Raw genomic sequence first — 19,357 nt, 5'->3', positions numbered from 1 at the left:
GAGTGCAATGGCCCAATCTTGGCTCACTGCAACCTCCGCCTCCCGGGTTCAAGCAATTCTCCCGCCTCAACCTCCAAGTATCTGGGATTACAGGCATGCATCACCACGCCCGGCTAATTTTTGTTTTTAGTAGAGATGGGGTTTCTCCATTTTGGTCAGGCTGGTCTCGAACTTCTGACCTCATGTGATCCACCCGCCCTGGCCTCCCAAAGTGCTGAGATTATAGGCATGAGCCACTGCACCTGGCCCAAATACCATTTTAAGATTTGAGAAAATATAATGCTTAAAGCCTTTTTTCAGTCTATCTAAAAATATGGGACTACTTATGAACTGTTCAACCCATTCTTCCTCCAAATTAAAAAAAAAAAATCCATTCCATTATACTGTCTTTAATGTTGGGAGGAAGAGTAAGTTAGAAAATGATAGCATAGAAGAGAAGTGGCAAATAGGCTTTATCTCATATGCCAGAATTGTTTAATTAATAATGCCTACCTGCAGGGTTGGGTTAAGAAATAGCCAGAGTGTCTTGATTATTTAATGAAGCCTACTATGGGTGTAGAAATGAGGGATGGGATCTTTACATGAGGTTGCACAGAAGGCATTTAGTTTTGGGAATGTTTGCCAAAATGGAAGGAGATTAGGATGTCATTTGCTGCAGATTCAAGCAGTCATTCTGAAACCTGTTTATTTTTCTTTAGTGATCATAAGAATCAATATAGAAGCACTAAAGGGTAAGTTTGACTCTGAGTCAAGATTAGAGATTGTCATATAATAAAATACCCAGATTCTCCTTATAAGCACTATCTAGGCAGTGGGCTGAATGAGCTAAATTTACACACACACACACACACACACACACACTCATTTTTAATCAACTAGGGTAATAGTTAAGGGTGGCTGCAAATCTGCAAATCCTTGGACACTCCTCTGATTGAGGGTTAGGGACTATGTGTGCTACCCTTAAACATGAGTGTGTCCTTGAGGTACAAAAAAGAGATATATACAACTGAGTAGCATGACAGTTAAGAGTTCAGACTGGGTGCCAGTCTCTGATATGACACTGTTTGACTTTAAACAAGTTTTTAAATATCTTTGTGTTTCTGTTTTTTTTTACCTGTAAAATAAATATAGTGATAGTACCTGTCTGATAAGTTATTGGGAGCTTTAAATGAGATACTATGTGTACAGTGCTTAGAATAGGATCTTGCACTTAGTAAATGCTCAATAAATGGGCCATTATTTTTATTACAATGAGATTAAGTACAGATGCTTTGGGAGCAAACAAAGGGATAATATCCAAGTGGTGGTGATAGGAGTTCAGAAAAGACTTCATAGGAGAAGTAACTTTTAACCCTAAACCAGCAAGGTAAGGAGTAGTGTCTTAAGAAACAGGAGACTGCGAGGGGGGAAGAAGCGTGAATGGGAGGGCAGGGACTTCCAAGGGAAGGAAGCAGTGTACATGGAATCCCTGGAGGCAAGAGAGAGCATGGCATCATGCTGGACTTCACTGCAACTTCTGACTCCAAATCCTATGGTGTCATTTAGTCATTATTCAATTCCTCATGCATCAAGATGTCATTGACTTTCTACATTCGAGTTCCTACTTCCTAGGCTTTCAATCATTTTCACCATTTACTCTAACTCTTCTCTAAATGTCAACTACTCTTCTCCTAGACAAAGAGACTAAGCTGTTCTTGGCATCCTAATCCAAGTTCAGCAAGCCTCCTACTCTGGCCTTGTGGTCTGTTTTGGACTCCAGATCTTCAGGACCTGGCTGACTATTCTGATAGGCTTTTGCATTGGTGTTGTGAGGCCATTTAACCTTGCTAGTCTGGTAAGGGTCAGTCCTTGGCAAGTGATGACCTTACCCAGACACCATGCAAACATTGGTGAAAGGAAACAGAATAGCTCATTTAATAGCTTGAAAGTCCTGTGGAGGCCTGAATAGTTGAAAACAGTTAAACGCAAGGTAATATTCAGCCTGAGTGGATGGATCACTTGCTCAAATCAAAATAAATGCTGTTTACAAAATGCCTATCAGTCAGATTATCTGATACCTCTTGTAAGAGGGCAAAAGATGAGAAGGAGAGGATTACAAGTGAAAAGACATCCCGTAAGAGCAAAAGCCATGCAGTTAAACTCAAATCACACAAAGTATCTTTACAAAAATAAGTCTCTAGTGTGCAAAAGGAGGTAAGAAACTTTGCAATTGATGTGACTATAAACTTCTGATCCTCTTACCACACCCAACTCTACAAAAGGACAAGTTCTAGGCTGAAGTCCCAAAGACCTTCCTGGGCATTTGCAATAGAATACATGCATGCAGGAACTCCACAGCAAAGCCAAGTGGGCAGCGCCAGTCTGCCTTCTGGAATGCCCTGTGTAGAGAAAAAAGCTTTGCAAGACAGAATTAAATGTAGATTACCAAGGGAGTTGGGAGCTGTGCAGACTTGAGTGAATCGCAATCAGAAACAAGGATTAAGTTGTTTAATTTTGAAGAGTTCTCTCCTAATTTTCTCAAATAAGTGTCATTTCCAGTGATCCCTGCTCTGAACATTAATATAATAAGCACTCTAATAGAATTCATAGTAGTAATGGAGTATTTTGGTGGCAAATGTATCCAAATATCCATTGCATAAAATAACATTTGTTAAAATGTAAAAATGAGTAAAAAGAACAAAAGAAAAATACGGCTTTTCCTCTTGTGTTTGATGGGTTTTTCATTAAGCCTACTACTTATAAAGATAAAATGGTCCTTGGGAATTAACAGCCACAGAATTTGTAAAGCATGCTTCCAGAGTCTTACAGCTTTCACCTCTCTGGTGTGTTTCAGGAAGGAGGATAAAGGCAAGGCCATTTACAAGGGGAATGACACTCAAATATTCAGAAGTAGACAGCTTCCACAGGTGCCCAGACGTCGTGGAATATAGGGGCTGTGTCCACTTTCCTGCTTGTGATAATATTGATTCTATTTAGTAATTCTAGGCAAATGAAGATTGCTGTCTGTTTCTCAGTTGGAAAGTGGTAGAGAAGACACATGAAATGAAACTAACATTGCATGTTAAGCCTGTATCATTTACAAAAGGAAAGAGCATCACAATGGAGTTTCTTTTAAAAAAATTATTCTGAAGACCAATAATGGAAAGGAGCCAACAAATCATAAAGAAAATACTGCTTATATTGACATAATAAATGATCAGAGATTGATAGATAAAATAGTGCCCATTCCATGCCAGCTCCTACGCAGGTTTGGGGAAGGTAAAAATTACTAAGACAGAGACCTGCTCCATTTTATTAAGTGCACAGGCTTAGTTTACATGCCAGTGGTGGAGGATGGCAAGGGTTGAGATGAGTGACCAACTGCCCCAGGTTGCCCAGAACTGGGAGGGATTCCCAGGTGCTAAAACCAGGAACGTCTCAGGCAAACCAGCATGCGTTGGTAAACCCCAGAAAGGAGGCTAAAGCAATAAACAGGCTAGGGTTAGTTGATGAAAGCATTTTTGTATGCCATGCAGTGGGGTTTGGCTTTGACCTTGTGGGGAATGCTGGGCCTTTGTTTCGACACACAGAGTTGTGATGAGGTAACTGTGTCCTGGAGGCCAATCAGATGTCATTTCTGCCCATCATTTCTGTTTCTGTCTCATTGCCCAGAAGGGAGACCTTTTAGTAAAAGTTGGCAAGAGAGGAGTGTGTGCTGCAGGATTCTACTTCCTCCTGTCCAACATGTCTCCCCACGTGGGGGTGATCAGGACATCAGGTAACCTTGCCTGATTCCGTGACTCCATTTTCCCCCATAATCCACTAGGGCAGAAAGAACAGACTTTCTTCCCAGTTCCTCTTTCTTTCTGTCTGAGATAGCCACCTGCTAGTCCCTCTTTCCTGAGGTAGCATTCATACTTTGTTGTCCCCTGGATCTGTGAACCGACAGTGGCCACTAGGGGTCATGGTTCACAGAGGACGGGAATTTAAAAAAAAAAAAAAAAATATATATATATATATATATATATATTTGTATACACACACAAACATATATACACACACGTGTATATGTGTATATGTGTGTATATATGTATCTATGTTATGTAGATATGTGTATATACATATATATGTTATATATAGGTATATATGTGTACATATATGTATAGATACACACACACTTATATATATACACATACAGTTATACTAAATATAATAGTATCTCTTTTTCTTCTTTTGAGACGAAGTCTCACCCTGTCACCCAGGCTGGAGTGCAATGGTGCAATCTCGGTTCACTGCAACCTCCGCCTCCAGGGTTTAAGCAATTCTCCTGCCTCAGCCTCCCAAGTAGCTGGGATTACAGGCACCCACCACCACACCCAGTTACTTTTTGTATTTTTAGTAGAGATGGGGTTTCACCATGTTGGCCAGGCTGATCTCGAACTCCTGACCTCGTGATCCGCCTGCCTCGGCCTCCCAAAGTGCTGGGATTGCAGGCGTGAGCCACCGTCCCTAGCCAATAGTATCTCTTACAAGCAAAATTAAACTAGGATAATAAAAATCAGAACAGTGGTTGTTTCCAGGGCATATGTTGACTGGGGAGGGGTATTAATGAATGTTCTGGGGTGATAAAAATGCTCCATATCTTGAAGGCATGTGGGTTACATGGGTGTGTGCATCTGTGAAAACTCACTGAACTGTACATCGAAGATGTGCGCATTTCACTGCAAATAAATTACACCTCACTAAGAAAGATTTTTTAAAAGGGAAAAAATTAACTCTGTTGCCCTTCTAAACGTTCTTCTAATTAAATCTTTGGATATTCTCATGTTTAGCACCTTAGGGCAAATTGCTAAAGTGGAATTTGGGAGCCAAAAAAAGATATGTACACTTTTAGGGGTTTTGTTAAATTTTGAAAATTATCTCCCAGAAAGATTCTTTCCTATTTATACTTCATTAAAATTGATTCTAAATGGACATCAGGATTTACCTGTTGTGGTTTGATTTGTTATTTATACAAATACAAATGGAGTAAGTTACCCAGAAATGCATAAAGATAACAAGTAGATTATTTGAGAATTACTAATTTTATATATATAATATACATACGCATATTATATATATATAATATATACGTATATAATATATATAATATATACGTATATTAAAATATACGTATATATTATATATATATATATATTTTTTTTTTTTTTTTTTTTGAGACGGAGTCTAGCTCTGTCACCCAGGCTTCTGATCTCAAGTGATCTGCCCACCTCAGCCTCCCAAAGTGCTGGGATTACAGGCAGGAGCCACTGCACCCAGCTGAATCACAGAACTTTAATTCCCCCAGTTCAGAAACCTGTACACAGAGCTGCGGAACTGCTACACCCCAGCACAGGTGGCAGATTTGAGCACGAGCTCCTCTGCTGTCCCTTCCCCAGTGTCTGGTGGACGTGCTAATGACAGGGAAAGGGACAGCAGCAGGAGGGACGGGGGAGGCAAGAAAAAGCCAAGGGATACTGCGAAAGGCAATAATTAGCTCTCCGATAATCACAATTTGAAATAAGTCGAATCCAAGTACTTTTAAAGGCAGCTTTCTTGAGGGATACATTTTCTGAACAGGAAGTAGGGAGAGAACACCAACCAGGGCTAAAAGCAAAAGACTGTGAAGATTTCTGCAGCCCAGACTCCTACATCGGAAGGCATCACAGAGTTCATCCTTCTTCCCTCTCCCACTGCCACTGTGGACCTGAGCATTAATGGTGCAGACGATCACGCAGTCACATAATTACCGGAAATTATCTCCAAAAGCCAGGGAGAAACCAGTGTCATCTCGTACCGCTGGTCTGCTTTAGGAGAAGCTGGCATGAAGCAGCATCCCCCAGTAGGCAGCAGCCTTCATCTTGGCATAAACCTGCAGAATCAAATGCTTCTGCTTGTTCCTGGCTGGTTCACACCCTCTCCTCTCCTTCCAGAAGGAATTAGCCCAGCTCTGACTAGGTGCTATGCTGTTCCATATGGACCACCTCACAAAGGAGACAAAAAATGTCACGCTCAGCATTAAAGTGGGGACTCACACTGCTATCTTGCGACCTTCGCAACCTCAATCTGAAATGAAGCTTCCTTATTCTGTATACAGCACTGTCAGTGGATTGCAAAAGCAGGTAGATCAGATTGTCCCCCCTCTATCCATCTCTTTTCAGTTTCAAAACCCTTCCTAAATAGAATTGAGTTAAAAGAAAATGCTGGTTTGCTCTTTTTCTTGGGGAGGGGAAAGACAGGATGAAGGTCTTTGGAAGCCAGTTCAGACAAGTTTGAATACAATTAAACAAGGGGCTCCTCTCTGCCTGCCATCCGCAGTTTTCCGATTTCCTTTCTAAGCCTAGTGTTGCTTAGTGCCCACCGATGTGAATAGACTGGAATAGAGATGGAAAGCCAAGAAGATCTGTTACTTTCTGGTAATGCCCAGAAAATTCTTAGAAAAGCCACCGGGTATCATACTACTCTCGATGAATATGTATTGACCTTGAAAATCATTTTAAAAATCGATACTTACCAGCAATAATATTGATGCCTTTATCTATTTTTTAAAAAGTTATCTGGCTTGCTATAAAAAAAACTATGTGAGTTTAAATTCCTTCTCAGTCTTTACAAGGTCAGACTCACAAGGTACAGGGAAGAGAAAGAAGTCTGACTCTAAAGCTCACCAACCCGTGAAGGGATTAGTTTCCTGAATGTCCCCCGATACTGTTGCTTCTCTGAATAGAATAAGAGAATTAAGGCATCTGCCTTGGCCAATATGACTAGGGCCTACCAATGGGTAGATTTTAAAAACTCGATTGTACACCCCTTGTGTTCAAGCCACTAGGCCATCCACTTCATCAGTGTAGACCGATTCTTTGTGTTTAAAGGTAGTGTTTCCAGTTATTATTTATTCCTATCATGTGACAAGCAATGCTAACATGATGGCCAGTTGTTAAAAACACAATAAAAAGAACGAAGGACTCTGAAACAGGCCTGGGTTTGATCCCCAATCCAATTTCTTTATCAGCTCTACGGCCCTCAGTCTGAATCTTAGTTCCCTTGCTTGTGACTTCAGGATAAAAATCCCAAATCTGTTTTACAGAGTTGTTGGAGTCATAAAAATGACCACAAAAATGGTCAGAAATCATTGTTCACTGGCTTTTCTCTCCACCCCAGAACTCTAGCACACTCAAATTTCTCCAAAAATAGTTCAGAAGCCCCCGGGAGAAGGGACCCACATGTGGTTCTCAGCCTCGGATTCTCCGTGACATCCACTGTCTGATGCCTCTTCTGTTGCTGCTAGCATCAAAGGCACGATGCTATGCTACCAATCCCGGCTGAAAGCATCACCATGGCTTATGATACTCACATGTTAGGTACAGTGCACCTACTTTGTGCCTAGAGTTGTACTCAGCACTGGGGCAACAGGAGCAAGCAAGATAGGCAGGGTCTAGCTCACCTGGATCCCCGTGTGGCTGATATTTGCATATGCAAATGTACTGCACACACACGTGCACATGCCGCATATGCACTCACACATACATGCACACACGCTGCTGCTCACCATGATGGCACCATGTGGCTTGATGTCAAGGGTTCTGATATTGGGCCATGGGCAAAGCTTCTGCCATTGTCGAAAGTTCTGGAGGCAATGCTGCTGATCTCTTGCCTTGGAGCTCCATTTTTGTTTCCTCCTTTTACTGGCTGATCAGGAAAGTGACTGAAGAACAGGAGCTGCATCCAGGGTCACTTCTCCACTTTGTTCATCCTCAGCCTGGGGCCTCCATGCTCTACTCCCATGAGGCAAGATTTAGAGATGAGACTACTTCCTATGGACTCACTCAGCCACACGGGGCTCCAGGTGAGCTGGACACTGCCTAACTTGTTTGCTCCTGTTTCCCCAGTGCCGAGTACAACTCCAGGCACAAAGCAGGTGCACTGTGAATATCTGCAGAAGAAATGACTGGAGTTGGTCACCTCCTTTCCTCGATGTATCACAAAGTACAAGGATATGAACAGAATCATGAGGTGTTACAAGACTCGCTCCATCTTGCCGTGTTCAAAAACAACCAGGGCATACTTGGATTTTAATGAAGCTTATCATGTCTTACTTTGTTCATGGTGTTAAAAGGTAATAGAAATGGTTAGATTTTAGTTTGTTGGATGGCTTGCTTTTTGCACTCCCTTGCTGCCCTTTAGACCCTTACTTTGCCTTGGATACATTGTTGCTCTTGGATCTGAACTCCTTACTAACACTTTTTATCTCCTGACAAACCACAGCAGTGGGCCAGGGCCTTACCGCACCTTGTTGTCTGTGCTTTTGTCCCATCTGTCTAGAGTGACTTTGCCCCATTTTTATGTCAAGTGAAATCTTACTCATTTTTTGAAAGCCAACCTCCAAGGAACTTTCTCTAACACTCTTCACCTCCCACTTCCTTTAGGACAATAAATGGTCCCTCTGTGTTCCCACAGTTGTGTGTTCACTTGGCCAGTGGAATGCTAGTTATCTGTTAATTATTGATGTGTTTGTTTCACTTGCCAGATTGTAAGTTCCCCAAGGGCAGGAAGCACATTTTATAAGCCACTATAGCCAGCGCCTAGTACATGAGAGATGCTCTGTAACGGTGTGTCACAAGAATATCTTTGAAAATTGTAAATTAAAAAGCAATATAAACATATCTGACTCCTCCTCTCTACCTCCACTGTGCACTTCACACACACACACAAACAGACTGCTCACACACACACACATGCTAACGAGCTTGCTTTTAAAAGCCCATCATGTTTCTGGTTTTACCATGGCCATTGCATGTGCCCAGAATATTACAGTTTCAGTGGGTACATCCCTTCTTCTACTCTCAGGTGAGCATTTTACATTCTCCTTACTGTGGAGTGGCTCTGCTTTTATCTCTGCTTTTACAATTAGAACAGCTGCATCTTCACATCTCAAAATCCCATTTCTCCTTTTCAAATTTGTTGTAGAAGAAATAGACAAAGAGTAGTGCAAATTAAGGGAATGCATTTTCCACCTGCTGAGGACTGAATGTTTGTGTTCCCCAAAAATTCGTATGTTGAAATCCTAATCCCCAGTGTGATGGTGATAGGAGGTGAGGCCTTTGGCAGAGCCCTCATGAATGGGATTGTGCCATCATAAAAGAGACCTGTGACAGTTCCTTCACCCCTTCTGCCATGTGAGAGACACAGCAAGAAGACAATTGTCTATGACCCGGGAATGGCCCTTAGCAGACATCAAATCTGCTGGTGCCGTGATTTGGATTTTCCAGCCTCCAGAACTGTCATAAATAAATTTCTGTTGTTTATAAGCCACCTAGTCTAAGATACCCTGTTATAGTCACAAAATTGGACTAAGACAGCATTAGATAGGAAATCAAAAGAATTCAGATTTTAGACAAACCAATGTTCAACTACTAGATTAGATCAAGCTTGTCCAATCCATGGCCCATGGGCTGCATGTGGCCCAGGATGGTTTTGAATGTGACCCAACACAAATTCATAAACTTTCTTAAAACATTATAAGATTTTTTTATGTGATGTTTTTTTCTTAGCTCATCAGCTATTGTTAATGGTAGTGTATTTTATGTGTTGCCCAAGAGAGTTCTTCTTTTTCCAATGTGGCCCAAGAAAGCCAAAAGATTGGACACCCCTGGACTAGATCATTCTAGGTAATCTAGAGGTAAGAAATGAGAAATTTGAGAGCTACTGACTTTTCACAGAAGATAAGCTTCAAATTCTCTTGCACTGGTTTTTCTGTAACAATGACATCTTAAAGTGCATATTTAATGAGCTTAAATACCCATTCCTATCACCATGCAGTGGGAGCATTCACATACTGGGATTTAATACAAATCTAAACAGTATATTAGCAGTAATAAAATTATTTTTATTGTGACTTTTTTGCTGTTATGACACACAAGTCATTATCATATAGGTTAATTACCTACTTTTATTAATCATAGTTGACAAAGTATATTCATTCAGAAACAATAAACTTTTTCTATGAGTCCTAATGTACCTCTAAGAGTATGTTATCTATTCAACGCTCATTTGATTACGCTCAATTCTAGCTCAAGAAAAACGTAGTTTTAAAAATATTAAAAATGGGAAACCTGACAGACGTTTACATACAAGAACCAAAGTGTAACTCTGCTTCATAGGAACAAAAACAAAGAACTCTAGAGGAAGGAACCAGGTCTTCTCTCTCCTTTCAGACACCATGCGGTCTTGCTCATTGCATGATTCCTATCTGGGCTCCACTTGGGCTTTTTTTTTCTCTCTGTCTTCCAGCTGTCTCAGTAGATTCAGTTTGCATAAACCTTAAGCCTGCAATTGCTTTTGGGTTCTAGCTGTAGCCTCTGTGACTACTTTAAACAGTTTGCTGATTTCCCAAGACAAAATTCTCCAAAAAGAATTTCTATAACATAAGTTGTAGAAAACAATCCAGTTTAACAATAGTCAGTCATAGGGCCAGACACAGTGGCTCATGCCTGTCATCCCAATTTAGGAGCATGAAGCGGGCAGATTGCTTGAGCCCAGGAGTTTGAGACCAGCCTGGCAACATGGCAAAACCTCATCACTACTAAAAATACAAAAAATTTAGCCAGGCACATGCCTGTAGTCCCAGTTACTCAGGAGGCTGAGGTGGGAGGATTGCTTGAGCCTGGAAGGTGGAGGTTGCAGAAAGCCGAAATCACGCCACTGTACTCTGGTCTTGCAGCCTGGGTGACAGAGTGAGACTCTGTCTCCAAAAAAACATAAACAGAATGGTAAGCAGTAGAGTCAAGTTCCCTTCTTTAGTCCAATCAGTCATGACCTGGGAAAGGGGATGAACTTGGGCAACCCCACTCAGGAGGGGCTGTAAGAACAGATTCCTTAAATGAAGTAGAAGCAGGGCTGAGCAGGCAGCCCAAGGCATGTCAAGAGCAGTGGTTACAAACCCCTTCTATTAACGGCCAGACAGGAAATATTTGAGGTAATTTTTGGCCACATGGTCTCTGTACAACTACTAAATTCTGCCATGTATGGTGCAAAAGCAACTGCAAACAATATGACAACAAATAAGTATGTCTGTGTTCCAATAAAACTTCACTGAAACAGCTGGCAAGCTGGACCTAGCCCATAGATTGTAGTTTGCTAATCTCTGCTCTAAATTATTATAGGGATTTTTACAGTGATATTTAGCAGTAACACAATAACAGTCAAGAGCATCAACAACTTTTCTCTCAATAAAAAACTTTTTATTACAAAATATCACATGTTCCACATAGAAAATTCACATATGTTGAACATATGTATTTATATATAATAAGTATTACATATTAACATATATTTTATAATTCTATATTATATAAAGTAATATTTTATTATATATTATATATAATAATATTGTATTATATTAAAAATATATATATATTTTGGAGACAGGATATGGCTTTGCCACCCAAACTGAAGTGCAGTGGTGTGATCTTGGCTCACTGCAACCTCCACCTCCCAGGCTCAAACAATCCTCCTGCCTCAGCCTCCCAAGTAGCTGGGACTATAAATGTGTACCACCCTGCCTGGCTAATTTTTTTTTGTAGAGGTAGGTTTTCACCATGCTTCCCAGGCTGGTCTTGAACTCCATAGCTCAAGTGATCCACCCACCTTGGTCTCCTAAAATGTTGGGACCACAGGCATGAGCCACCACACCTGGCTGAAAATAAGTATATTTAATCTAACCACTCAGAAAATAAAACATGGCTCATAGTCCAGTCTTTTTCCTACATTTTTAAAGTAACTAGATTTATACATATTGTTTTAGATGCTATCATCCTCACATAAAATATAGTAAACATTTTCTCTTGTCATTTAGTATTATACAAATATCATTACTAATAGATGTAAGGCAGTCATATGCTGGTAGATATTTATGAACTAGATCTCATAGGGATAAAACCAGCCTGAATTTGTAGCATTTTCTGATTTCCATGGTGTAAATATTCCCACCATGGTTGATTTCAAGCCACTAACAGTTCAACAACTGCCTTGTAAAATTTCTGAAGTTTTAACAGTTGACACTTGCAAGCCAGTATGAGCCAGCTCCAGCAAATCGCTGAAAGTGTTCCATATATAGACAATAAATTATTCAACCAATGTCCCATTGTAGGGCATGTAGGCTATTTTCACATTTTGCTATTAGTGACGGTAATGCAACAAACACAGGGAAATCTTGCCCCAGATTGTCGATGTCCTCCAGAAAGCTTCCTAAAACTGAAGTTTCTGAGTCAAAACTATGCAGCATTTAAGGCTTTTAAAATGTTTTTTCAAATACCCATGTAAAAACTTGTTTTCACGTCTGTCCTCTGTAGTAATAAATGAAGATGTTTGTTTCACTGAAATCTTTGCTGTATTAGTCTGTTCTCACGCTGCTAATGAAGATACCCGAGACTGGGTAATTTATAAAGAAAAGAGGTTTAATTGATTCACAGTTCCACATTGTTGGGGGGAGGCCTCAGGAAACTTACAATCATGGCAGAAGGCATATCTTCACAGGGTGGCAGGAGAGAGAATGAGTATCCAGCAAAGGGGGAAGCCCCTTATAAAACCATCAGATCTCTTGAGAACTCATTACCACGAGAAAAGGATGATTCAATTATCTTCATCTGGTCCTCCCCATAATATGTGTGGATTATGGGAACTAAAATTCAAGGTGAGATTTAGGTGGAGACACAACCAAAACATATCATTCCACCCCCAGCACCTCCAAAATCTCATGTCCTCACAATTCAAAACACAATCATGCCTTTTCAACAGTCCCCCAAAGTCTTAATTCATTCCAATATTAACTCAAACGTCCAAATCCAACTTGCTTTTGATTTTAAAGGCTCATAGGTGGAAGGGACAAGGCAAGTGCCTTCCACCTATGAGCCTTTAAAATCAAAAGCAAGTTAGTTATTTCCTAGATACAATGGGGGTACAGGCATAGGGTAAATACACCCATTTCAAATGGGAGAAATTGGCCAAAACAAGGGGGCTACAGGCCCCATGCAATTCCAAAATCTAATAGGGTAGTCATTAAACCTTGAAGTTCCAAAATGATCTCCTTTGACTCCATGTCTCACATCCAGATCACGCTGATGAAAAGGTAGGCCCCCATGGCCTTGGGCAGCTCTGCCCCTGTGGCTTTGCAGGGTACTGCCTCACTCCTGGCTGCTTTCACAGGCCAGCATTGAATGTCTGTGGCTTTTACATGCATACAGTGCAAGCTGTTGGTGGATCTGCCATTCTGGGGTCTGGAGGATGGTGGCCCTCTTCTCATAGCTCCACTAGGCAGTGTCCCAGTGGGGACTCTGTGTGGGAGCTCCCACCCCACATTTCCCTTCTGCACTGCCCTAGCAAAGGTTCTCCGTGAGTACTCTGCCCCTGCAGCAAACTTCTGCCTGGAAATCCAGGCATTTCCATATACCCTCTGAAATGCTGGTGGAGGTCCCCAAACCTCAATTCTTGACTTCTGTGCACCCACAGACTAACATCACATGGAAGCTGCCAAGGATTGGAGTTTGCATCCTTGGAAGCAATGGCCTGAGCTGTACATTGGCCCCTTTTAGCCATGGATGGCGCAGCTGGGACACAGGGCACCAAATCCCAAGGCTGAACATGGCAGAGGGGCTCTGGACCTGGCCCAGGAAACCATTTTTCCCTCCTAAGCCTGTGATGGGAAGGGCTGCTGTAAAGATCTTTGACGTGCCCTGGAGACATTTTCCCCATTGTTTTGGTGATTAACATTCGGCACCTCATTCCTTATGCAAATTTCTGCAGCAGGCTTGAATTTCTCCCCAGAAAATGGGTTTTTCCCTGGAGGTGGAGGTTGCAGTGAGCCGAGATCACACCACTTCACTCCAGCCTGAACAACAGAGCAAGACTCTGTCTCAAAATAGACTGGATTAAGAAAATGTGGGGGGGTGGAGCCAAGATGGCCGAATAGGAACAGTTCCAGTCTACAGCTCCCAGCCTGAGCGACACAGAAGACGGGTGATTTCTGCATTTCTGTTTGAGGTACCGGTTTCATCTCACTAGGGAGTGCCAAACAGTGGGTGCAGGACAGTCGGTGAAGCGCACTGTGCACAAGCCAAAGCAGGGCAAGGCATTGCCTCACTCGGGAAGAGCAAGGGGTCAGGGAGTTCCCTTTCCTAGTCAAAGAAAGGGGTAACAGACGGCACCTGGAATATCGGGTCAGTCCCACCCTAATACTGCGCTTTTCCAAAGGGCCTGGAAAACGGCACACTAGGAGATTGTGTCCCGCACCTGGCTTGGAGGGTCCTATGCCCACGGAGTCTCGCTGATTGCTAGCACAGCAGTCTGAGATCAAGCTGCAAGGTGGCAGCAAGGCTAGGGGAGGGGTGCCCGCCATTGCCCAGGCTTGCTTAGGTAAACAAAGCAGCCAGGAAGCTCGAACTGGGTGGAGCCCACCACGGCTCAAGGAGGCCTGCCTGCCTCTGTAGGCTCCACCTCTGGGGGCAGGGCACAGACAAACAAAAAGTCAGCAGGAACCTCCACAGACTTAAATGTCCCTGTCTGACTGACAGCTTTGAAGAGAGTAGTGGTTCTCCCAGCACGCAGCTGGAGATCTGAGAACGGACAGACTGCCTCCTAAAGTGGGTCCCTCACCCCTGAGCAGCCTAACTGGGAGGCACCCACCCAGTAGGGACAGACAGACACCTCACTCAGCCAGGTACTCCTCTGAGACAAAACTACCAGAGGAACTATCAGACAGCTGAATTTGTGGTCTCACGAAAATCCGCTGTTCTGTAGCCACCGCTGCTGACACCCAGCCAAAGAGGGTCTGGAGTGGACCTCTAGTAAACTCCAACAGACCTGCAGCTGAGGGTCCTGTCTGGTAGAAGGAAAACTAACAAACAGAAAGGACATCCACACCAAAAACCCATCTGTACATCACCATCATCAAAGACCAAAAGTAGATAAAACCACAAAGATGGGGAAAAACAGAGCAGAAAAACTGGAAACTCTAAAAAGCAGAGCACCTCTCCTCCTCCAAAGGAACACAGTTCCTCACCAGAAACGGAACAAAGTTGGATGGAGGATGACTTTGACGAGTTGAGAGAAGAAGGCTTCAGATGATCAAATTACTCTGAGCTACGGGAGGAAATTCAAAACAATAGCAAAGAAGTTAAAAACTTTGAAAAAGAATTAGAAGAATGGATAACTAGAATAACTAATGGAGAGAAGGGCTTAAAGGAGCTGATGGAGCTGAAAGCCAAGTTTCGAGAACTACGCGAAGATTGCAAAAGCCTCGGTAGCAGATGCGATCAACTGGAAGAAAGGGTACCGCTGATGGAAGATGAAATGAATGAAATGAAGAGAGAAGGGAAGTTTAGAGAAAAAAGAATAAAAAGAAATGAACAAAGCCTCCAAGAAATTTGGGACTATGTGAAAAGACCAAACCTACGTCTGATTGGTGTACCTGAAAATGATGGGGAGAATGGAACCAAGTTGGAAAACACTCTGCAAGATATTATCCAGGAGAACTTCCCCAATCTAGCAAGGCAGGCCAACATTCAGATTCAGGAAATACAGAGAACACCACAAAGATACTCCTCGAGAAGAGCAACTCCAAGACACATAACTGTCAGATTCACCAAAGTTGAAATGAAGGGAAAAATGTTAAGGGCAGCCAGAGAGAAAGGTCGGGTTACCCACAAAGGGAAGCCCATCAGACTAACAGCTGATCTCTCAGCAGAAACTCTACAAGCCAGAAGAGAGTGGGGGCCGATATTCAACATTCTTAAAGAAAAGAATTTTCAACCCAGAATTTCATATCCAGCCAAACTAAGCTTCATAAGTGAAGGAGAAATAAAATACTTTACAGACAAGCAAACGCTGAGTGATTTTGTCACCACCAGGCCTGCCCTAAAAGAGCTCCTGAAGGTAGCACTAAACATGGAAAGGAACAACCGGTACCAGCCACTGCAAAAACATGCCAAATTGTAAAGACCATCGAGGCTAGGAAGAAACTGCATCAACTAACGAGCAAAATAACCAACTAACATCATAATGACAGGATCAGATTCACACATAACAATATTAACGTTAAATGTAAATGGGCTAAATGCTCCAATTAAAAGACACAGACTGGCAAACTGGATAAGGAGTCAGGACCTATCAGTGTGCTGTATTCAGGAAACCCATCTCATGTGCAGAGACACACATAGACTCAAAATAAAGGGATGGAGGAAGATCTATCAAGCAAATGGAAAACAAAAAAAGGCAGGGGTTGCAATCCTAGTCTCTGATAAAATAGACTTTAGACCAACAAAGATCAAAAGAGACAAAGAAGGCCATTACATAATGGTAAAGGGATCAATTCAACAAGAAGAGCTAAATATCATAAATATATATGCACCCAACACAGGAGCACCCAGATTCATAAAGCAAATCCTGAGTGACCTACAAAGGGACTTAAACTCCCACACAATAATAATGGGAGATTTTAACACCCCACTGTCAACATTAGACAGATCAACGAGACAGAAAGTTAACAAGGATATCCAGGAATTGAACTCAGCTCTGCACAAAGTGGACCTAATAGACATCTACAGAACTCTCCACCCCAAATCAACAGGATATACATTTTTTTCAGCACCACACCACACCTATTCCAAAATTGACCACATAGTTGGAAGTAAAGCTCTCCTCAGCAAATGTAAAAGAACAGAAATTATAACAAACTGTCTCTCAGACCACATTGCAATGAAACTAGAACTCAGGATTAAGAAACTCACTCAAAACCGCTCAACTACATGGAAACTGAACAACCTGCTCCTGAATGACTATTGGGTACATAATGAAATGAAGGCAGAAATAAAGATGTTCTTTGAAACCAACGAGAACAAAGATACAACATACCAGAATCTCTGGGACACGTTCAAAGCAGTGTGTAGAGGGAAATTTATAGCACTAAATGCCCACAAGGGAAAGCAGGAAAGATCCAAAATTGACACCCTAACACCACAAATAAAAGAACTAGAAAAGCAAGAGCAAACACATTCAAAAGCTAGCAGAAGGCTAGAAATAACTAAAATCAGAGCAGAACTGAAGGAAATAGAGACACAAAAAACCCTTCAAAAAATTAATGAATCCAGGAGCTGGTTTTTTGAAAAGATCAACAAAATTGATAGACCGCTACCAAGACCAATAAAGAAGAAAAGAGAGAAGAATCAAATAGATGCAATAAAAAATGAAAAAGGGGATATCACCACTGATCCCACAGAAATACAATCTACCATCAGAGAATACTACAAACACCTCTATGCAAATAAACTAGAAAATCTAGAAGAAATGGATAAATTCCTCGACAAATACACCTTCCCAAGATTAAACCAGGAAGAAGTTGAATCTCTGAATAGACCAATAACAGGTTCTGAAATTGTGGCAATAATCAATAGCTTACCAACCAAAAAGAGTCCAGGACCTGATGGATTCACAGCCGAATTCTACCACAGGTACAAGGAGGGACTGGTACCATTCCTTCTGAAACTATTCCAATCGATAGAAAAAGAGGGAATCCTCCCTAACACATTTTATGAAGCCAGCATCGTCCTGATACCAAAGCGTGGCAGAGACACAACCAAAAAAGAGAATTTCAGACCAATATCCTTGATGAACATTGATGCAAAAATCCTCAATAAAATACTGGCAAACCGAATCCAGCAGCACATCAAAAAGCTTATCCACCATAATCAAGTGGGCTTCATCCCTGGGATGCAAGGCTGGTTCAACATACACAAATCAATAAATGTAATCCAGCATATAAACAGAACCAAAGACAAAAACCACATGATTATCTCAATAGATGCAGAAAAGGCCTTTGTCAAAATTCAACAACCCTTCATGCTAAAAACTCTCAATAAATTAGGTATTGATGGGACGTATCTCAAAAAAATAAGAGCTATCTATGACAAACCCACAGCCAATATCATACTGAATGGGCAAAAACTGGAAACATTCCCTCTGAAAACTGGCACAAGACAGGGATGCCCTCTCTCACCACTCCTATTCAACATAGTGTTGGAAGTTCTGGCCACAGCAATCAGGCAGGAGAAGGAAATAAAGGGTATTCAATTAGGAAAAGAGGAAGTCAAATTGTCCCTGTTTGCAGATGACATGATTGTATATCTAGAAAACCCCATTGTCTCAGCCCAAAATCTCCTTAAGCTGATTAGCAACTTCAGCAAAGTCTCAGGATACAAAATCAATGTACAAAAATCACAAGCATTCTTGTACACCAATCACAGACAAACAGAGAGCCAAATCATGAGTGAACTCCCATTCACAACTGCTTCAAAGAGAATAAAATACCCAGGAATCCAACTTACAAGGGATATGAAGGACCTCTTCAAGGAGAACTACAAACCACTGCTCAATGAAATAAAAGAGGATACAAACAAATGGAAGAACATTCCATGCTCATGGGTTGGAAGAATTAATATCGTGAAAATGGCCATACTGCCCAAGGTAATTTATAGATTCAATGCCATCCCCATCAAGCTACCAATGACTTTCTTCACAGAATTGGAAAAAACTACTTTAAAGTTCATATGGAACCAAAAAAGAGCCCACATCGCCAAGTCAATCCTAAGCCAAAAGAACAAAGCTGGAGGCATCATGCTACCTGACTTCAAACTATACTACAAGGCTACAGTAACCAAAACAGCATGGTACTGGTACCACAACAGAGACATAGAACAATGGCACAGAACAGAGCCATCAGAAATGATGCTGCATATCTACAACTATCTGATCTTTGACAAACCTGACAAAAACAAGCAATGGGGAAAGGATTCCCTATTTAATAAATGGTGCTGGGAAAACTGGCTAGCCATATGTAGAAAGCTGAAACTGGATCCCTTCCTTACACCTTATACAAAAATTAATTCAAGATGGATTAAAGACTTAAATGTTAGCCCTAAAACCATTAAAATCCTACAAGAAAACCTAGGCAATACCATTCAGGACATAGGCGTGGGCAAGGACTTCATGTCTAAAATACCAAAAGCAATGGCAACGAAAGCCAAAATTGACAAATGGGATCTAATTAAACTAAAGAGCTTCTGCACAGCAAAAGAAACTACCATCAGAGTGAACAGGCAACCTACAGAATGGGAGAAAATTTTTGCAACCTACTCATCTGACAAAGGGCTAATATCCAGAATCTACAATGAACTCAAACAAATGTACAAGAAAAAAGCAAACAACCCCATCAAAAAGTGGGCAAAGGACATGAACAGACACTTCTCAAAAGAAGACATTTATGCAGCCAAAAAACACATGAAGAAATGCTCAT

This window comes from Symphalangus syndactylus, chromosome 1 (assembly GCF_028878055.3).
Source record: "Symphalangus syndactylus isolate Jambi chromosome 1, NHGRI_mSymSyn1-v2.1_pri, whole genome shotgun sequence".
Classification (NCBI taxonomy): domain Eukaryota; kingdom Metazoa; phylum Chordata; class Mammalia; order Primates; family Hylobatidae; genus Symphalangus; species Symphalangus syndactylus.
Note: the sequence above shows the minus strand (reverse complement) of the source record.